At 42.8% G+C, this 22,275-nt stretch overlaps 1 long non-coding RNA gene across 13 annotated transcripts in view; it reads right to left on the minus strand.

Annotated features, from left to right (window-relative positions):
• The window catches only part of LOC112296677 (uncharacterized), a 108,111-nt gene that overhangs the window by 84,437 nt on the left and 1,399 nt on the right, over positions 1–22,275 (minus strand). For 6 of the 13 annotated variants that reach the window (XR_008425680.2, XR_008425678.1, XR_008425679.2 and 3 more), the window contains exons 2-6: positions 20,972–21,020; positions 19,644–19,766; positions 18,805–18,877; positions 18,184–18,249; positions 13,737–13,902 (exon numbers count right to left, since the gene is read on the minus strand). This is a non-coding gene — a long non-coding RNA (uncharacterized lncRNA). Of the gene's footprint in view, positions 1–11,913; positions 13,903–18,183; positions 18,250–18,785; positions 18,878–19,643; positions 19,767–20,971; positions 21,021–21,236; positions 21,297–21,828; positions 22,261–22,275 lie in introns of those variants that run through there. The other 7 variants (XR_008425672.1, XR_008425677.2, XR_002973966.4 and 4 more) reach the window with 5 other exon arrangements.

Consider the following 22,275-nt stretch of genomic DNA (forward strand, 5'->3'; position numbering starts at 1 on the left):
GGGGACAATATAATTCCTCGGTCGTTCTGAAGATCCAACGAGAAAACACGACAAACACAGGGACGAGCTGTACAGCACCATGGTCTAGCATTCACCTGCCAGCACCTTAAACAAAGCATTTTCCATTGTCTGTTGTGCAAGAACTTAAAGTACAAAGTGTATGTAACACATCCATAATAACGTGTGCTTAAAAAGAATCATTAAGAATCATTAAGGACTCTACAGTTTTGACTAGAGGTGCTTTTTTTTTTTTTTAAGAATTAAGGCTTTAGCTTTACTCCCAATAAATTACAAGCCAAAAGAACATATGTTTAGCAATGATTATTTTTTAAAGGAAAAGAAACTAGTAGAATAAAGAAGAGAAATTAGCAGGCTATTATCACCATAGACGCATCATTTAATAAACTATGAACTTAAAATGAAGTCTGTTTTCAACCTTTTTTTCTGAAGATTGTTCCACTAGCTGCCTTGGTTCCCAGACCCGAAGCCCAGAGCTCTCCCAGCCTGGCTAGCGTGAGCTCCTGGGGAGCTCTGTGAAGTGAGAGCGTGTTGAGGGGAGACCTCACAACAGAGCTTCTCCGTCACATCACCCAGCTTGGATAAATCACATGGAGAGCTGGCATGGAAGTGAACAGAGATTTTCAGGGAAACGAGAGTTGCTTACATATTAATATGCAACTGCCCCGTTCCTGGGCCTGGGAGGGCCTTTATCCTGCCTGCCTACAGAGGGCAGGGCAAAAGTAGGGTTACAGTTGTATGTGAAACACAGAGGTTTTTCTTGCAGTGTTGCTTATTAATTATTGTATTATCTTCCATGCGAACAACTGTAGACCTACTTTTGCCCCGCCCTGTATTCGAATAAGCTCCGTCACCTGGTCTCCCAGTGCATGAAGCATCAAAACAGCAACGTCAAGGGCAGAGGGAGGACTACGGGGGGCCAGTGAGAACATAGCTGACAGCGATGGAAACGGAGCTGTTTTAAGAAATGCCAATGAATAGTTTTCTTTAAAAAAAGCTAAAACAAAACACTCAAGTCCTTTAATGAGAGCTGAGTTTTACAGTCGATTCTTACTGGTGACCACGAGTTACTGTCAAAGTCCAATGAGGCTCCCATAGTTCGCAACACAAAAGGGAAAGTTATGACCCATTTTAAAAGATTTCCATCACAAATAATCAATGTTAGTTCTTTATTACATTAATAAAACTTGGCTATCTCGAATAATCCACCCCTCAGCGTTGCAGATTATCATGGCTTTGCTGTAGTTAGATAGTTTTATGGTTAATGTGCCACGGGATAAATAAATTGAGCTTACTTAAGTGTCTCCACTGAAAATATGTATGTCGTAAAATGACAAATATAATACGTAAGGTCAATAACCAAACCCATGACATCAGAATAAACTAGAACTAGTCCTCTCCAAAACTGATGATAATTTAAAATGGACCTTGAAAATAAAAAGCTAACTGTCCAAATGTAAGTGGTGAGAAAAGAGGCTTAAAATTGCTAACTTAAACCCTATTGATGAAATCTCAATAATTATGCATATATTCTACGCTCATGAGAAGAGGCTATAGGAAAACAAACTAGCTTATGCATCTGTGTGATGGCCAAGTATTTTCCATACCACTCTTACTTGGTCTTACATCAGAAAAACATAACAGGTGCTCAATAAACTGCTGTTGAGTTGAAATGTATTTCGTAAGTGGTTTGGAAGTCATATGAATAAAAAAAAGATGGCAGATAGCGGGAATGACACCAGCTGAGGGTGGTGCCAGACACATAAGACACGAGCAAAGGGAAGAGAAGAGCCTGAGATTTTAGAGGAAAGCGCCCCACTGCTGGCTGGGAAGCACACACGGGCTCTGACGGCACCCGGGCAAAAGCTGCAGGGTGAACAAGGCCTGGCTCTCGTTGGCTCAAGGCGTGGGGGGTTGTGCTAACCTGAAAGCACTCAACCAAGCAGCAGAAGATGACAAGGACAGAGTCAGATTCCCAGCCTCACACTTCCCCTGGCACTGCGAGGGCAGAGGGAGGGCAAAGCCTCTATGTGTCATTAGCAAGCCTTCTGCACCTCCCCTGGTGCTCATTATGCCTGGGTCCATTCTCTCCCCTTTGAGCAGGGATTGGCAAACCGCAGTCCGTGGGCCAAATCCGGCCTGCAGCCTGTTTTTGTAAACGGTTGTGGAACACTTTTGTGAAGTGTCATCGGAACCCAGCCACACCCACTGTCCACGGCTGCTTTTGCGTTGCAACAACAGAACAGTCGCAACAGACCTTGTCTGGTCCACAGGCCTAAAATACTCCTACATGGCCCTTTAGAGGAAAGGTTGGCCAAGCCCTGCTTTAGAGGGTCTCTCTGAGAACGGACATCCCAGGAATCTGCCTCTACCCTGGACAGCTGCCCCCCCCCCCTGCCCCCTCGCCACCCACCCTTGCTCTCCCCCAGTCCTGAGAGGTCCAGGTGCCAGCTGCAGTGTTCCTTGGTAGTCACTCCTACCGCCGGGCCTAAACTGCATCCCCTTTCCAGCCGTGCGAGGCCCAGGGAAGACACGGGCTGTGGAATCGTCAGAGGTGTGGCTGCATTTAAGTTCCCTTGCCAGCTCCACACTCTCGCGACACTGACTGAGCACCTGGCTTCAAGGACGGGAAAGGCTCGAGGAAGATGGCGTTAGAAGATGTGTGGGATTTCACCAGACGAGGGTGAGAGGAGGGAAGGCCTCGCACATGGAAGAGGCGGGAAGAGCACAGTCCCAGGTGGCAGTGCACCCTGGGGTCTCTAGGAAAACCAGCTGCGTGAGAGAAGGGTGTGTGGGCCACAGAAGTAGAAAACGAGGCGGGAGGGGTCCTGGGGCAGGTGGTGAGTGGGAGTGTGAATGGCGCCGAGGGGTTGACAGGTGTTAGGCAGGAGGGTGTCTCTCAAGGATCTTAGCAAGGCTGTGACAGTGTGACCAGACCTCATTGAGGAAGATCATTCTGACAGCAGGGGCCAGGTGGATGGGGAGGAGATGCCTCCGCAGTCCCACATGCTGCTGTGTGTCCCACCGTGCCTGCTTAGAAGCCCCCGACTCCTCCTTCCCCATGCACTCCAGGTGGTTTGGCCTTCTTACCCAGGCAACTTGGAACGACTCTGGAAAACTACAAAAACGGTACAGTTCCCACCCCCAGTCAGCATTTTCCCAGCTGCGGCCTGGTCCCGTGCTGCCCCAGTATCTGGAGCGAAGGGCCAATCACTTGCTGGACCTCTGCACATTTCACGTCTCTGCAACTGATTTCTGCGGGCCAGTATTTTTGTAAAATACAAATTCGTGTACCTGGATATCACAGAAATGTCAATTTGCTCTAGGAGTTTCCAAGTGCTTTTTCTTATTTTTGGCACTTATCTTGTCACAGGCTGATAAAAAAAGTAGTTTGTAGACTTCTGGTTCCTGGTCTGACACATAAGGATCTTGGGAGTCACCCACCACTCCACCCAAACAACAAAAGGCGAGCAAACTGAAAAATCACCAAATGTCAGATCTGTAAGAGTAGCGAGGTCACAAGGCAAATCACTGCCCCTCCCTTGCCCCGCCCAAATTGTAGAGACAGACAGGTGAGTACAGGGAACCACAGCTTAGCTCCACGGGAACCAAGGCCAGGAGTGGGGGCAGTACGAGAACCTAAATTATAATTGACAGATTGCTGGAGGCTCCGTGTAGATGACTCTTAAGTGTAAAAACTCCAGGGGATGCAGTCACAGGGGGTCCCCACACTTTTGTGAGTTTTCCCTCCAGGAGTTCAACCAGCTTCTCACAGTGAATAGCAGAGAAAAATTCCCCTGAGCTTCAGACAGCGGGAGAGGAAAAGGAATCCCTTTGAAAAGTGCCAGAGCATTCTGTTCTTTTTAACAAGCTACACTCTCAGGAGAAACTGTTTTAATAGCACCTAGCCTGCTGGGGTTTTATCAGAGCCCAAGTGACCTGGGGGAAGGAAATACCCACTCCTAGCTGGCTCTACCCTCCCACATAGAGGAAGGCAAATACACAACTCCGGGCAATTTCAACCATTCTGTCCCACCTAAGGACGGGGGCAGGGAGGAGGTGACAAAGAAGCACTTTTCAAGTTCAGGCACGAGGCACAGGCTCACTGAAAGACTGAGACCCAGCCACAGGGCTAACGAATGCTTCCCCACCCGCCATGCCTTATCTCCCCACCACTAAAGGCCCACTTACAACAGTTCCTTTTACACGGGACATCATGTCTAGCGACCAAGAAAATATTATGAGACATGCTAAAAGGAAAAAATCAGAGTTTGAAGAGACGGAGCAAGCTTCAGAACCAGACTCAGATATGGCCATGATGTTGGAATTCCTAGGCCAGAAACTTAAAACAACTATGATTAAATGATAAAAACTCTAATGGGTAAGGTAGACAGATGGGTAATGTAAGCAGAGAGATAGAAATTCTAAGAAAAAATCAAAAAAGAAATGCTAGAGACCAAAAACACTGTAATAGAAATTGAGGGTGACTTTGATGCTTATTAGCAGACTGGACATTGGCTGAGGAAAGAATCTCTGAGCTTGAAGATATCTCAGTAGAAACCTCTAAAACTAAACCAAAAGAGAGAAAATAAAATTGGAAAAAAACAAACAAACCCAGAACAGAGTACCTAGGAGCTGTGGGGTAAGTACGAAAGGCGTACATACGCATAAAGAGAATACCAGGAGAAGAACGGAACAGGGGGAATACATGAAGCAGTAACGACTGAGAATCTCCCCAAATTAATGTCAGATATCAATCCAGACACCCAGGAAACTGCGAACAAGCAGGGTAAATGCAAACAAAACAAAACAAAACAAACCCCACAAAAACTATACGTAGCCATATTATACTTAAATTGCAGAAAAGCAGAGATAAAGAAAAAAGTCCTGAAAGAACCAGAGGCGGGGATGGGAAAAACTTACCTACAGAGGAATAAAGACAAGGGTTACACCTGACTTCTTAGAATCCTGCAAGCAGAAGAGAGTGGAGTGAAAGATAGAGTTGAGAGGAAAAAACCTCACCAATCTAAAATTCTGTACCCTAAAGAAGTATCCATCAAAAATGAAGGAGAAATAAAGACTTTCTTAGAAAAACAAAAATTGAGAGAACCTGTTGACCATAGACCTGTCTTGCAAGAAATGTTAAAAGTTGTTTAGAGAAAAGAAAAGAAGATAGAGTTCAGAAACTCATTTCTACATACGAAAGGATGAGCGTGGGCAAAGGAGTAAGTGAAGGTAAGATCAATTTGCTCATGTGATAAACCCACAATCGTGGTGGGAGATTCTAACACCGCTCTCAACTGACAAAAAAGAACCCCCAAATAAGTAATTATGTATATTGAATATCTGATCAACGAAGTCTAAATGACCCAGTGATCAATTGTGCTCCTCGGTTTTTACCCAAATGTGCTGAAAACTTTTATTCACACAAACACCTGTTCATAGCAACTTTATAATTGCCAAGACTTGAAGCAACCAAGATGCCCATCATTAGGTGAATGGGTAACTGTGGTTCATCCAGATAATGAATCATTATTCAGCCCTAAAAAGAAACAGACTGTCAAGCTGTGAAAAGACACGGAGGAACCTTAAATGTGTACTACTAAGTAAAAGAATCCAATCTGGAAAAGTCTGTGTACTGTGTGAATCCAATTATACAACATTCCAGAAAAGGCAAAACTATGGAGAAAGGGAAAAAAATCACTGGCTGCCAGGCGTCAGTGAGGAGGCAGGGATGAGCAGGCAGAGAACAGCGGATTTTGGGGGCGGTGAAACTACCCTGTATGATGATACTAGGACACTGTATGGGTGGATGCGTGTCATTACACACTGGTCCAACCCTAGAACATACACCACGAGGGAACCCGAATGTGGACTACGGACCAGGGTGATGATGACGTCAGTTTAGATTCATCAGTTGTAAGCACGCACCACTCTGGTTGGTGATGTCGGTAAAGGGGGAGGTTATGCAAGTGTGGGGCCAGGAGGCGTGTGGAAAATCTCTGTACTTTCCGCTCAATTTAATGTGAACCCAAAACTGCTTTAAAAATAAAAGGCTGCTGTTTAAAAGTCTGTGGTCTGTCCCATTCAGGGACCCCACTTACCGTCGCACTGTGGACTGTGGCCTTTGAGGTACGAGGCCCTCGATTCCTCAACCTCGCACCCCAAATGTCTCCTACAGTGGGAACAGGCTCCGGTGTGGGATTGAGGAGGCTTCAGAAGGTAAAACTGACCTACCCTGAGAGAATCTCTGAGGGTGACAGGGACCCCGCTTGGTAACCAGGGCAGGAGCGAGGCCATGAACCAAGGCGAAATGTTGAGGGGGGCGACAGAAAGAATGAGGCTCAGCACAGAAAGGACAATGGAGGGGTGATTGGGAGCTTCCCCAGTAGACAGCTGGAAACCCCAGACAGGGCTTGGGCAAGGGGGCAACGCTGAAGTTAAGGGCAGTGCCCCGGAGACCAGCAACCTCTGAGGGGTTCACCAAGGGACGTGGCCAGCGAAAGCAAGAGTCAGGGGTCAAAGAACCCGGGAGTGGCAGCAGCTCCGAGGCAAAGAACAAGGTAAAACTGAAAACCCTCAGATTTAGCAACTGGAAGAACTGGAAAACCAGATCGCATGGGGATGAATGAAAGCGTGGAGACAACCAACATAAAGACATGTTTCCACCAACGCATCTTCCCACGAGCTCCGCAGTGGGGCAGGGACACGTTCTGAGTGGAGCTTGGAGGGAGAGATGGGTCCAGAGGGGAGATTTTAGAATGGGAGCAACTGAGGAAAAGGGATTGAATGAAGAGGGAGAATTTTAAGATAAAGAGGAGAGGTAGGAAATGGGAAAAAGTTAGACAGACAAGAGAAGGGACACCTGTTCCCCTGAAAAATGAAGCACAATGGGAAAAGGGTAGAAATAATGTATTGTGGTTGGCTCAAAAGTAATTTCATTTGGCTTTAAAGTTTTAAAAATCTGCATTAGTTCAGCTTCTCAGTGGATGCCAAGTGTTCAAGTCAAAATTTCAAGGAATCACTAGGTGCTAATTTCCTTCTGACTCTAAAACCTGTGTCTACAAACTCAGGTTTTTGTGTGTTTGTTGTTGGTCCTTACCCCTTTAAGCAAACAAGTCTTCACTCCTTAGCCACTCGGGAACGGCCGGGAGGGACTGTCCGTGTGCTCCCCAGTTCCCTGCTCTGAGAAACCACCCCGCCCACCTCACCAGGGAGACAGTCAAGGCCGCACTGAATCCTTTTTTTTTCTTCCTCCTGCGAACGAGGTAGTGCCTCTGGAGGTGCAACTATTTATTGCTCTGGGACTTGAGAGCCACAGTTGCCCTCACGACGTACGTCAAGTATATTAAGCAGACACCGACAGGAATGTCATAAAGACCTACCTTCAGGATTTCAAATCCGTCAGCTGGACCAAAAAGTGGGTGAGGGAAGGACCGGGCCCAGGGGCACCGTGGCTCCCAGTCCATGGCCAATGCTGCCCAGTACCCAGCATCCGGCAGGCACTAAGCACTCGTGGGATGAATGTTTGAGGTAGTAAGATCCAGATAACATTACATGCTAACTACTTAAGCATATGGTGTAATCCAAACTCATCCATTTCTGAAAACAAAAATATTCTCCAGTGCCTCTTCTCTTGGAAATGCTTTGCCCCTCTCTACCCCTGAATTCCTACGCACAGCTGAAGTTCACTACACTGCGTTCATTGAAATGCTTAGGGGACAAGGACAGCTCGGACCCTTACTTCTCACTCCCCTCGCTTTACTTTGTCTGAGCCCCATCTCGTTCAAAAGAGTTGCTGCCCACTGATACTGACCAGTTCATCCCAGACCTGCTTTGCACAGGGTCACTACAGCTCTATCATGCATTGAAAAGTTAATAATGAAAGAAAATACGTTTTTTGAGGAATCTGCCCTTTAAGAGAATAAAACACGTACCACTACACAAGACTGTTATGCTCCCTGCCTGCTACTAAGTTGCGTGTTCCCAACCCCTTGGAGAGTCTGCTAGCGCCTCCCAACCAACCGCTCAGCCCACCCACACTGTACCTTCCTCCCCACTAGACCTGCCTCCATTCACCACCCCCTGAAGCTCTCTGGACACCCCTGTTGACATGCTTCTCCTTGACCCTCCTGTGTAACCAGTCATCAAGTCCTTTTCCTTCTGGCAGCTTAGTATCTGCCATCGACTCGCTGACTGCTCTCCTTCGCAGGCCACTCTCTTGGGGCAGGAACCTATTCTCTCTCACCTGGACGATGACTTGCAAAAACCACCTTCCTTGTCTCTCACCATCCAATCTTGCTGGCCTCCAGTGCACTTCCCCCACCACCAAAAGGATGTCCCTGAAACACAGACCTGATCGGGTGAAGGAAAAATGCAGCGCAGGCTTCTCAGGCATCTAACAGGCCTTCCGCAGCACAGCCCCCACTTACTTTCACTTTCCCATCTCCACATACACTCCTCCTTCTCCACCACCTGCAGACTCCCAAGGCACCGTGCCCTCCCCGTCTTTGCTCCCTCCATCTGCAGCTCTCTACCTTCAGGACTCAACCCCAATGGCCCTCTCCTCCAGGAAGCTTTCTTGGCCTTGCCCACCCTGTCAAGCTTGGTTAGGAATGGCCCCCTGTTGTCCCACGGAACCTGGCCTTTCCCTCGTACCAAGCTGTGACAAATGGTCTGTTTATGCCCCTCTCTGTACAGTAGGTGCTAAGCTCCAGGCTTCCCAAGAGCAAACACTGCATGCTGTTCACCACTTTCTCTCCAGGCCTGGGCCCAGCGCCCACTTTATTAAATTCAGGGAATATGTCGTATTCGCGTTTGCTTCCCCGGATTTATCACAGTGCTAAAACACAGTAGGTGTGCGTAAATGGTAAAGAATGGAACATTCTATTGGTTAAAAATCAGTTCTGAGATTAGCACCCTTTAACTTGCTACTTATACCCATGTTCGGTGCCAAAATGTTCCGATGACATGTACAGATGACAGTAGACCTTTACTTCCACCATATGTAGGGAAAAAGTATTGCTAAGAACAGGGCTGTGATACAAGCATCCGCACGCTGAATTTCCAGAACTGGGGACACGCCTCTTCAAGTTGGCGGCTTGTGCTCTGGAGTTAGAAGATCCTCATTATCACACCCTAGCAAGGCATTTCATCTTCCTGGGACTCAGCTTCTTCATAGGAAAAGCAAGTCTTCTCCAGCTTCAAAAGCCTGCGAGTGGAAGTGGCCTGCTATTTTTATGCACTGAGTTTGAAAGGTGTTTTGCATAATAAGGCTCCTGGAAAAAATGCAATAGTCTACTAATGCGTCTTGCAACAGACACTTGAGTATACGCGTACATAAAGTTTAAAGATGACAAGTGGGCGAAGGAAATTTCGCACTAAGTTGTTCTAAAAACATTCTGTGGAGAAGATGTATATAAACAATTGCAGACATAATTACAAAGGCCTGGTGCTTTAAAAGCACGTGCACAGACCGAGGCGGGGCCAGGGAGGCTATTGGGAACCAGCTGATGATTTGCAGTGTTCGTAAGAACTTCTTAAAAAACCACCTAAAATCGCACCGCTTTCTTTTTATTTTTTTTACCGGCTAGATAAGCGGTATGACAAGATGATTCCACAATGCTTGTTCGCTCTATACACTCCGAACTTTTAAGTCACCGACCTAATGTAGCTCTTTCACAAAACACAGCTCGTTTCGGCTTCCCCATTGGCAATGCCATGGAGCTGGGGGTGCTGGGATCAATGTCATCACATATAAAATCCCGAGTAGCTTAACTGCACTGTCTTCATTACCAGTTCGATCACTCAGTTTGAAGAAACTGCAAGAGACCTTGTGTCTCTTTCTTTTTCCAACTTCCCCAGTTAAAGGGGCCTCAGTCATATTACAGCTTCCTATTTTAGCTGCCTAAAATTAGATGCATATTTTACAAAGGCTCTTAGCTCAACTATCACCTTGAACAGTTTAAAAAAAAATAATGCACAGAAATACTTGTCCTTTCTTAGGATGCTCAAAATAGTATTTTCAGTTAAGGCCATGAGATTTATATGTAATCTTACAAATGTTTGCTTCATGTAACTTTGTATCTATATGTGATCTTACGGTTTTAACTGCGGAGTTCTTCAAAAGACCTTTAAGTTCTGTTATTTTAAGCCTGAAATAAACTTAAATTTTATAAAGTACGATCATCTTACAGATTATGCATTTAAGAGAAAAGCATAAAATATCATATTCTTTAAAGGACATAAAAATAGCAAACAGCTCGAGCCTTATCACCTAACTTCCAAGCCGTACTTTTAGGAGAAAGAGCATCTATTCGTTTTTTCATTCAAACCCACATATTTAAATTCAAATATTACTCTCCAAAAAACAGCATGCCTCAGTTCTGGTGCTTTGCTAAAACCAAGGAAGCTGTTAAAGACACTTGGAGGCCGGGACACAGCCCTGGGCCGCCCCAGGCAATTCCAGCCCGACCAGATTGCAAGCCCAGATCCCAGCTCCCTTGCAACAGGCCACCCTCGGGCCCCTTCCCTCTCCCCAGCTGGTGTCCTCCTCCGCAGCACCTAGGTGTCCCTTCAGCATTCTCGCCTGCCGCTTCCTGTGAGGCCTTGGCAGGGGCCTCAGCTCTCCTAGTCTCTCTCCTGAACTCTGAAGGTTCGCGATTTCTGGCGAGGCGCAATCGCGTTGCTCTCCAGCTGCGTCTCTTTTTACTTTCCCCGTCCGCACTGCCCACGCGAAGCGCTCTGAGGACTGCGCTAAGAGTGATGGGGCTGCTCTTCTCTACTTTCAGGTTCCCAGTGCCTGCAAGTGGTAGATAATGGGGCGCTTCAAGGGCCGCTTGAAGATAAATGACTACTGGTACAGAAAGAGTCCATGTGGATATTCTATCTTTCGCCCAGGTCGTTCTTAAGAGCAAGGACTTTTACTGTCTGATGTCATTTATATCACCCGGGCCATGACCATAGAGCGCTAAAGATGAGACACTATTTAGAAACATTGAAAGACGGGGATCCCCTGAGCGCAGCGCGTCATTCAAACAAGTTAAAGACTGATGATACTGACTTTTATTAAAGGGTCATTTAACCAGTTAACCATATCCAATGTTTCAAAAAAAAGGAATGCATCTTCTGTAAGAGTTCTAAAGTCAACATATATAGTGAAAAATGAGAGTAAAATTTATCCTTTCAGTGGGTCTCCCCCAAAACATAGCACTGTTTCTGCTGTTAAACATCCTATAAAGGAGCTGCATTTTTTGGAGCCATGTTCCAGGAAAAAAATACTTAATTTTTTTTCTCTTTCCTACTCAGTGTGTATAGTTGAATTAAATGAGCAGTAAATGCAACAGCACTGAACACAAACTGTAGAGATAATCAATTAATTCTACAAATAAAAACTGCAGAGAAGACGGTGGCAACAAAAGCTCAAGAGTATGTCGATTCAGAAACTATCGCAAAGGTGCCCTTGAGTTATCGACACCTGGGAAATCCTCTGAAAATTTCTCCAAGTAACCTGTCAGCTTTGCGACACCTTTCCCACAGTGTATGCCTGTGTTTATTCCTTACACAGAAATTGTCTACCCCCCTGCCCAAGAAGTAATTTTTGAAGAAGTATCCCTAAAAATAAGAAAATATCTAGGTTGTGGAAAATTGCTTTTTGATATTTGGCAATAAGTTATTTACGATAGTCTGCATGTGTTAAAATCCTTAACAAATACAGCTAAAGCAAAAACACCACAAACATGTAGATGTCCTCTGTTTTCCCTTCCACACACACAAAAATCAATTCTAGTCTTAAAAAAGTACTGTAGGTAATTATCATATGAACCACAATTGCATTCCTGGGCATTTATCCCAGGAAAATGAAAACTTACATTCACACAAAAACCTGTACACAAATGTTTGTAGCAGTTTTATTTGTAATAATCAAAAACTAAAACAACCCCGTCCCAACCGGTGAGTGGTTAAACAAACCGTGGGCCAATCATATCTTGGGATACTACGCAAATGTAAGAAAGAACAAAGTATCGTGTATACAAGTTGAAATATCTATGAAGTGATGCTGAGCAACAAAAGCCATCCCAAAGGGTTCCATACTATCTGGTTCCATTTACGTCACATTCTTGAAAAGACAAAACTATAGAACTGGAGAACAGACCAGTCGCTGCTAGGGTTAGGCAGAGGGGTGGGAAACGTGTGAGTATGGACGTAAAAATTTTTTGTATTGACTTTTTTTAGAAAGAGAGGAAGAGAGAGTGTGAAACATCAAATTGTTGTTCCTCTTACTTAGGCATTCACTGGTAGGTTTTTGTATGTGCCCTGACCAGGGATCGAACCCACAACCCTGCAGTATCAGGAGGATGCGGTAACCAGTGGAGCTACCTGGCCAGGGTGAGGAGCCCTCACGGTGATGGTGCAAAGGTTCTGTATCTGTGTCGGTGTCCAGGCTGGGATGCTGCACTCTACATTGCTAGACGTTGCTATTGGGAGACACTGGGTGAAGGACACAAGGGAGCTGTCCGTTATTTAGTACAACTGCACGTGAAATATATAATCACCTCAAAATACAGAGTCTAATTAAAAAGAAAAAGAAATACTCTAATCTAATAAATTGATTCCACCATATTGCAATCTGCACTTAAGAACTCATTACGTCCCTTGGATTCTCTGCAAAAACCACAGCCGTGGAAGCAGCACAAACTGGCCCCCCACAATACTGTAGCACACGGCAGTTTGCACAGTGGCACCAGCACCTGTGACCCCCCAGCTCCCCAGCTGCGGGCCCCCTCTGGTCAGACACACCCCGCCCCCTAAGTGTTCAGAGAAGAACCCTCCCGTTTCCCCACAGCCACCCCAAAGGCCGTCAGGAGGAACTCCCCGATGGGAAGGCAACTGTAGCGCTCAGGCTCCTCACACGGAAGGCATCTGTGAAAACTGGATGCCAACCTCCTTTACATACATCGAATGTTTAAGCACGTAACCCATGCCCTGCCGCTTCAGGTGATGGTTTCTTGTATGCGACTTGAGCCGACAGATTTGTTGCGGAGAAAATGTTCTATTCCAGAGGTACTAAATACGGAGAATTAAAATGTGTGTGTGTGTGTACATACATACACAATCCAAGTCTTTTCTCTCCCCAGACTACAGTATGCTCACACTAGGAAGGGATTTTAAACCTACTCTGATGATACTGGATTGCCAGCAGAATGTCTACGATGGAGAACAGGGTTTTTCCGGAGACTTCTCTTTCAGGTACAACATTCATTCAACCCAATGAAGGAAGGCATTTTAGGGAAAGAAAGTCAATATATAAAATTGATATTTTTCCTACACTTTGATTAAAACAGAAAGTGTTTGGTAATACGCCACGACACTAAGCATTTGAAATTGATGATCAGGAAGTGCATAACCCTCTTCTGAATGACAACTGAGAGTTTTAATTGGAAAAACACCATAGTCTATAAATAGGAACATCTGAAACATATTTAAACCACTTGAGCAGTGACTTTTCCGTGTCCTTTGCATCTAGAGTGCACAGACCACAGGAAATTTCAGACCGAGGGCTGAATCTAGAAGGAAGAAAACCCCTTTAGTTGCCGTGGTCATCGTCACCTTCAGTCCCTGACATCTTCGGGGCACCAACTGCACTGAACTTCGCCGCTTTACGTTTGCGAGAAGTCAAGTCACTGATGGGTTACGTACACTAACGACACAAACGCTACCTGTAGGAGGCGTTTTACTAACGTCGAGCCAGGGGTATTCCTTCTAACAGCTCCCTTCCAAAGGCACTGGATAACACACCAGCCAGGACCTGGAGCGCTGACACACGCTCACTGCTACAGTCCACGTCAGCTTTCACACTGCCCCTCTTTGACGGGCTGAGGTCCCCTGGAAAAGAGAATTACATGCTCATTTGTTCCTACGTTAAGTTATCATAGGTCTGACCAAACACGGTAAAATGAATTCTGAAAAAATATTAACTCAGTCGACTGGCATGTACCACAGCAACGTAAACTGTTCATCTCAAGAGATATAAATACAATAAATATTTTTCAAATGGACATTTTCTCCTTTTCAATAAATAAACATTTTAACCAACCCAACGCAATGACTTATATGATTTAAAACCAGTTACATAGTTTTTCCCTAAAGGAGAACGAGGGCAGGTCATTTATTTTTTCAGGAGGAGAGAAGAAATGGAGAATGGTATAGTATCCAAAAGAGAAATAATTGCCCAGAAAAGGCTTTACTGTATCTATGTACTTATTAAAGTTAATTCGCATAAACAGCCCTCCACACGCACTGTAAAATGAACACACAGGTTTAAAACAACGCCAAGGTCAAGAGGTACTGACTACAACGTATTTACTATTTTACCCCCAAATAAAGGAAGTGCGACAATACACATGTTTTCCTTAGAATAGATTTGTCTGAAGAAACTATGCTTTATTTTAAAAAACGATTAAAAACTCTTTTCCTGGAAGGCATATCCGAATGTCTTATCCGTAGGTAAGTTCTATGGATACTACATCGACTTAAAAAATTACAAGCCGAACTGATGGTTGAAGAATTTGGGCCTCCACTTTGATAATATGATGGTGGCACGCCCCTCATATTTCTAGTTCCAAAGGCTCTTTTATAGAACAAGGGAAAGAGAGTGGGGGCAGGGTGATGCAGGAATGAAGTCCCACAGCATTTAGAAGCACGAAGCCAGGGTTTTATAAACCGTGTGGCTTACTGCAGGACACAACGAAGGCAAGTGACAGAGGTCCTCTGCATCCCAGCCTTCGGAGCGCGCGTGGGAAAAAATAAAACGGTGCATCTTTGTTCTAGAGGCCATCCCGTTTTCCGTGAAAAGATATGTTTTTAGTTTTCTTTTACTGCAACATTTCTAATGCCAACGCTACACCAGAACCAGCACTCACAAAGAGCCATCTGAATTTTCTTGAAATCATAACTACTATTTAATTTCTAAAGGGATTTCACCTATGGCTTTTTAATAAGATTTTATTATTATTGGTTATCATAAAACATGTTAGGCTCCCCTGAAATGTCAGTCTGGCATCTTGTTCAAATACTTACTTTTCTGCTATATATTACTGGCATTGTTTGCCCTATTTCTCCTTATCAAGTTAGATACGGAGATGCTTATTCAGGCATAAAATCTTCAGGCTTCTTGATGGAGTATAAAATAACACTATATACTTTTTTTGCTATCACTCCTGTGTGAAAGACCTTATGTATTGAGATCTTAATCCATAAAAAGGTGAGAATTACATTTTTAAAAGGGGGAGAAGTCTGACAAAAATGAAAATACGCACTGACATCTACAATATCAGGACTTAAGTAAATTAATCTTCATTCCCCCGGAAAGCAATCTGATGTCCGGGGACTGGGAGTTATTCTACCATAAAACACGGCACATTAAATACTACAATAACCCATCTGAAATGTCTTAAGGTAATTATTATGTCACCTACAAGTGATTGTCCATATAGTTATGTTTTAATATTCATTACCGAAGGTCTAATGCAAAATATGTTGAAGTTGTAAAAATATTAAGTGGGTTAAAGATCAGACCGAGCAAATCAGTAGCTAGCCTATGACTAAGCGTAGGAGTCCAAATGAGATTTGAACAGGAATCGCTAAGAGCAAGGGCGAAATATTTGGACCCTGGTTCTCACGAACAATACTGTCATTCCTCCTGGTTTGCATATAAAACTCTTTATCTCCATTAGCTGGTTGAAAAGAATGAAAAGCTCCGTACAACCAGCCAAAAAGAAAGTCTTCACTACGCGCTCCTTGAAAAAGCTCATTTTCACATTACTCAGGCTTCATTATGCTAAATCAATATTCGTTTAGTCACTGGGGTTATTGACATATTTTAAAATAAAAGTATACCCTTCAGCCACTGCACTCATTACAGGTAATTTGTCTTGTCAGAGAGCAGGGAATATTACCCTAGTCTTTCAGGGGCTGACAGCCCATGGAAATGCCTCCCCATGGTTACAACTGTAAATAATTTTAAGGTAAAATATTGAAAAATCAATGACTGTTTCCTGCAATCTGTCACAAACAAATCAATCATAATCTGCACTGCCAGAGAGGATGATGTGAAGGAGATGGGAGCAGATGTAATTCTTGGCTGGAACCTCTCATTGCAAAATCACTTCACATAATGGTGTCATCATTTAAACACTTAGCAGCCAGTGCGACTGCCACTGCAGCGTCCCGCTGGACAGAACCGCAGCAGGGAGGAGGAGGAGATGCCGTCGCCGTTATGTTAACAAACGTTTAATTTAAATGGCTGCTGCATTAGGAAATTTCAGCTGAAAACAGTTTTACCTGCCCCCTTCCAGAGTTCTAAATTAATCAAGGCTGTTTTTCTATGTACTAATGCTTAATAAATTGGCTCGTGACTCGAAATTCCACTCTCTAAAGCACGTACACCTTTTATTTGAAAAGTCCAATATGGAGAATAAAATTTGGAATTAATAAATGAAACATTTGAAATGTAGAATAGCCATAATTCTATCTACATAACAAAGACAAAAATAGTGTCGTAGATGTCAAGATTATACTTTCAAAATAGGTTTAAAGGTCTCGGTTGCACAGATATTAAATTTTATATTTTCCTTCTATTAATAAATATTACATTTTAACTTTGTAATATTGTAGCATATTTTAAGGTGACCAGCAAGAGCTATTAGCCAATTCAAAAAGACTCTTACATTCGAGATAAAGCTATTCCACAGACTGATATTTTACAAACTGGAGTAATAACCCAAGTATATGAAGTGTAAAAGTTGGTCAAGGTTATAATACTGAATTGCTTTGCAAATGTAAACTGCTTTCTAAGTAATCACTTTGATATCACCATTTTTTCTCGGCTCCATTTAATGGCTTCCTCCGCTGCGTACAACCTCTACCTAGGCATGAATGAGAGAATCTGAGATTGGTATATTTCCCCAGTCCTGTTGTATCAACCAAACATGTCACTTGATTTAAAGATTAAAGAGGATTTCCTGAAGGTTTTTGTTTTTAAATGTACACCAGCTCCCTTAAGGGCAGAAATTAACTTTAGCTGCCACATTGCTTACCAATTTCCTCATTATGTCATTAGGCATCATGAAGCCTTTACTGTTCTGCTCATATCTTTCCATAGATACAATTCGGGGAGTAGACAGTTTTGAGGACTGGAGAAGTATATCATTTTTCTTAAAAGTGAAAAATACATACACACCATTACTCAATTTAACCCTTCATAAGCATTTTTAGATGTGCTAAGTAGCCCTTTATAAAAGGGTTTTATGTTTTCAATTTAACCTGCATATTCAATATGATGACATAGTATGAGAAGATAGGAGCTTTTCTTAGGGATACAAACTGAACATAACATTTGTTCTTCAAGAATCTTAGGCTCATTCTTTAACACCAACATTAGGTCCTTGAAAATGAAACGGCACGCGAATAAATTATCAAAGATATCCTCCAGAATAATACAGAGTCCTCCATTCCATGGCAGTCCCTGCAACAGCTGCAAGGGAAGCAGCAGGCCAGCCTAACAGAGGAAAAGGAAAGTATTACCCATAGCCTAGGATTACACAAAATACGGAAAGGGACTTAAAGCTGTGGACTAAAGCATGCGGGTGAGCTCCCAGCCTGCAGCACACTAGAGCAGCCAAGGCTGGGCCCAGCTAACTCCTAGGCAGGGCCCTGGAACCAGGAGTCGAGCACAGCACCCGTCTCCCACTCAGGGTTTGGCTGTGGCAGGCAATAAACGCAGACGGCGTGCCCGCCCAGATAAGGCAACAAAGGCTGGGAGGTAAATGAGGGCAGCTAAGCAACCTGCTAACTGCATCCACATCAATGACAAACTGAGATGACATCTAGCAGAGCTGTGCGGGCCACCACCACAGTCCGAATTCCCAGAAAGACGCTATTTTAAGGGTGCTGAGTAGGCCCAGATGAGATTTCTCAGCTCTCCCAACACAGTCCACGGCCCTGGGAGAAGCAGCTCAAAACTTAGCACGGAAAAAATATCAGATCATTTTCATATCTCCAATGTAAAGAAATTGCTGTCTACTAGATAAAGTTCTTATACGTAATAAGGGCTTAGGATTATAGAGGAAAGTATTCTTTGCAAAAAAAACAAACAGATAATATTACCTCCCTATCTTCAGAATCTCCTCCTTCCAACAGCCAGTACAGTAGCTCTGTTATGAGCTGCAGAGTCTTGAAAAGAAAAACAGCAATAGTTAGCGTCATCTTTCCTACACTTCCATCCTTCATGGAATTACAATTTAATTACCAATACCTCAATTGATTTTATTTCTGAATTATACATTTCTCAAAGAGTACACTCCAGCTATTTCCACTAGAGAACATTTAGTACAACCTTCTCAATTAATCAGCCATAACCTATTACTGCTGAAAGGACATGTGTCCTTCCTATTCTCAAAAGAGTGGGGAACCTCCCGCCAGCTCCCCCCCACACCTACTTTATATAAAAGGAGTCCTAGTTTTAATATGTTTGAGTATCATCAATATATGTGACATAATAAACTTAATAATATATTTTGGCTGACAGCAAATATAAAACTCAGCTAATTCACATATATGTTTAGATTTTTCCTATATTTATCCTTAGGAAGAACCACCCCCTCCCCAGTACTCTTACCTTTTAAATTCTGCACCTTTACACGTGGTTAAAACAATACAGGGGGAAAAAAACTAAGCTGAAAGGCAAACAGAGAAATCAGGACACTCGCTGCTTAACACTTTCCTTACATTTGCGTGGCACGCCTTCTAACTCGTGACGCTTCAGCTCCTGGTCCTACATGAAACCCCGTGTCCATCAGACCTAATCGGCGGTAGGGGAACACAAGTGTGTTTTTAAGTACAATTATATATTACTTTGCATCACGTTAAAAATCACTTTCATGCCTTCGAAAGTATTCACAGAGAAGCATTTGTTCTACTGCAGGCTCTACTAACTATAGAAGTGTTCTGTAAAATTTGCTGGTTTTGGTCACACAACCATTTCTTTTTACTTAACAAAATGTTCTCTCTGACCAAATCCAGTTCTTTGCCCTCTTACTATACAACACAAATATTTTGCAAAATAATTTCTTCTCATAGCTTTTCTCATCTGCCTGTATTCAGTAGCCCCTATTTTGATGAAAAATGACGAGTTTTACACATGACTGTGTACTCTTAGTTACTTTGGCACTCATGCCTGGAGCTGATACTTCCACTAAATTTATACTGAAAAGAACTGGGTAATGAAAATAATCAAAACTGTAATTTGGTCTAAACAGATTATTTCTTTAAATAGTAATTCTATTTTTTATAAAATATAACCTGTCTTGATTTTTATGAAAAGCACTTTTATAAATTTCACTATCTAATGATATCATTAAAAATAAATTATTCAGAGTATTTCTATGAATCAAAATTTTTTCTACTCCCCGAACCTTTGTGTAACGCACTAGCACAGTCACGCAATCAAAGGCCTCAAGTGACTTCCTGTGCTCGGGGCCTGACAGCAATACAAATGCGTGGGTGAAACCAACACCGGGGCAGCCTGGGGCTCGCTCCACGCCCACGCACACTGTGTAGACACTCACTTGCAGATGAGTCTGGGGGCGTGCAAGGTCAAAGTTCAGCCAGCATTTGGAGGAACCCCACAGTTCAGAAGTCAACTTAGCTGAAAACATCCAAATGTATTAGGGAAGCATCATACTTCTCACCTGCACAGAAAATGGAGATGATTCTGTTTAGGGAGACACAGAAGACTAGTTAAATACTTTGGGGATATTAGACATGAATATCTAATCTAATTTTCTCCAAGGAATCACTTCGTATTATGGCAAATAAACAAATAAAGGCCCTATCAAGGTGTGGAATATCATTAGCCTGAGAAAAGGCTAGAAAAGTGAATTATGTAAATGACAACTGCAAGAGAAAATTACATTCCCTTCTCCTGAACAAATGTTAAGTGCATCCTTACTAATAAAGACTTAAAGTCAACTAAATTAGAATATACTGGTTTTCAATTTGGAAGTATCTAAGTTAATTTGCCAAGCTAAATTGGTGGTTAGGTATACTCTGGCTATAAAAATACTGCAGGTTTATGCAGAAATAACTCATAAGAATCACACTTCAGAATAGTGCTATAAAAGCAAACCAGGGTCATTATTGAATAAGAAAAAAATTCCAAGATTTTACATCCTCTTTGAGTTGCATCAACTGCTATTCTATTAAAAACAATTATTCTCCATGAAACAGTGAATAATCATACCAAAATAGGTTAAAATTACAGAAGCTGACAAAGTGTAGAAATTGAAGGGAAATATACAGATATTGAGATATTACTACCCAAAACAGGCTGTGCTACCTCAGAGTTAAAACATCACTCGAAAATATAATACTGTTTTCATAATCTATAATTCACTCAGGATTATATAATTTCATTTACTTGCATGTTATCAACTAAAGAACATTCAAATTTTTCCTAAGAGTTCTATAATGTAAACATAAATTAATAATTTTTTGTTATTAATAAAAATGAATGATAGGTAATTAATTCATATATTCCTCTTTCATTTCGTTTGACACGGCACGTCAAATTTTAAAATAATACATGAGAAACAGCATGGGGAGGCTGATCTTAATTTTTTTAGCTGCCAAAAAAAAAATTCTGATTGGGATGTTGGGGGATAAATAAAGCAATTATCCTCCAAATGAATGCTCTTGTTTTAATTTCAGCAATAAAATCTAAATAAGCCTGTCTTTGGTTTTAGTTTACCAGGTAGTGCCAGCCAGCTAATTGCCCCTGGAGTCACGAGTGAGCTGTGACCCTACACCTGGCCTCTCCGATCACTGTGCCCACGGCCTCCTCCACTTTCATTTCCTCTTTCTCCAGTGAGTTTTCACATTAAACAAAAACACTCACACGTCTCACATACGCACTGATAGACAGCCGACTTCCAGGAAATCACGATCTACAAAGAGAGGGGGAAATCTTAATGCAATACTGATGTGCAAGGGTGTCAGGTTCTGGGTAAGCCAAGGGTAATATGATCGACAGTATCCGTCTTGCTATTGTTTCTGCATGCAGAGATTTCAAGCCAAGGACAGTAACATTAATTTAGTGGTCACCCAGGTTACGTTTCAGATCCTTAAACTATTAAAAGGCTAAATGTGCTATCTTCACTTACTCATCAATTCGAATCTGCACAACAGTACTTTGGAAAAATAAAACCGTTTGTTTTCTCCTTCTGGAAATAAAAACAAGGCATTCCATAAGCAATGTAGCTAAGTACCTGATGATATGAAAAAAAGAAATTGTCTTCGATCATTAAAACATTCTAGGAGAATGTTTTCCAAAAAAAATGAAGTGCTGTAAATGCCTGATGTAGTTACCTTTTTATTCCTGTTTCTACACATGAAGCATGCCTTCCTCTACAGATGTATTCCCAACACTAATAAACATTTGCTTAATATACTGCCCTACGCTTTTACTTCTAAATCAGTAACCACCAAGGCAGAGCACAAAGAAGGCCGACAAAGGCACTGCCCAAAAGCCACAAGTAGCAGGAGTACATGCCGGAACACTTCACGCTGAACTCTCATTTCTCGCTAAAACTTCTGTTGCCAAAATGCTCACAAAAATCTGGAAGCTCAAAGACGGGTTTCGACTGCAATTAAATTCTCCAAAAGCAAAACTGTACAAAAATATGTGGCCCTCCTTATGTCACCGTTTTATAGACAACACTTTCTCAGGATCTTAATTAAGATAACGATGCACACCTGTGTCAACATTCTCTGGTAGGACGGCCTTATCAATCATAATCCTTTAAGTACACTCCAAAACAGCAAAGTGATATGACGGAAGCAATCTGTTGCCTCTCCCAGCGCCGGTGTTGTGTCTCTCCCTCAAGAATGATGAGATCTTCAAAAGACAGCAGACCTACTTTCACGAGTCTTTAGAGTTTTCACTGTAAACAGTTATTACCCTAAATAAACAGGAATAACCTCCTTTTGCGCCTGATTTAAACAATGACAGCTGTACAGCCGAAAACTCAAAGAGCGAGCTGTACCGCCATGTCTGAGCCATACAATGGTGCATCTTACTTTTAACAGCCTTAAAGTTATGCCTAACTGGATCGCTGCAGACAGGACGAACCCATAAATCCTCGGGGAGCTGTAAAATTAAGAAATTTAAACTCCGGCGTGAAAAACAATCAGGACATACCT

Source organism: Desmodus rotundus, chromosome 12, assembly GCF_022682495.2.
Source record: "Desmodus rotundus isolate HL8 chromosome 12, HLdesRot8A.1, whole genome shotgun sequence".
Lineage (NCBI taxonomy): Eukaryota > Metazoa > Chordata > Mammalia > Chiroptera > Phyllostomidae > Desmodus > Desmodus rotundus.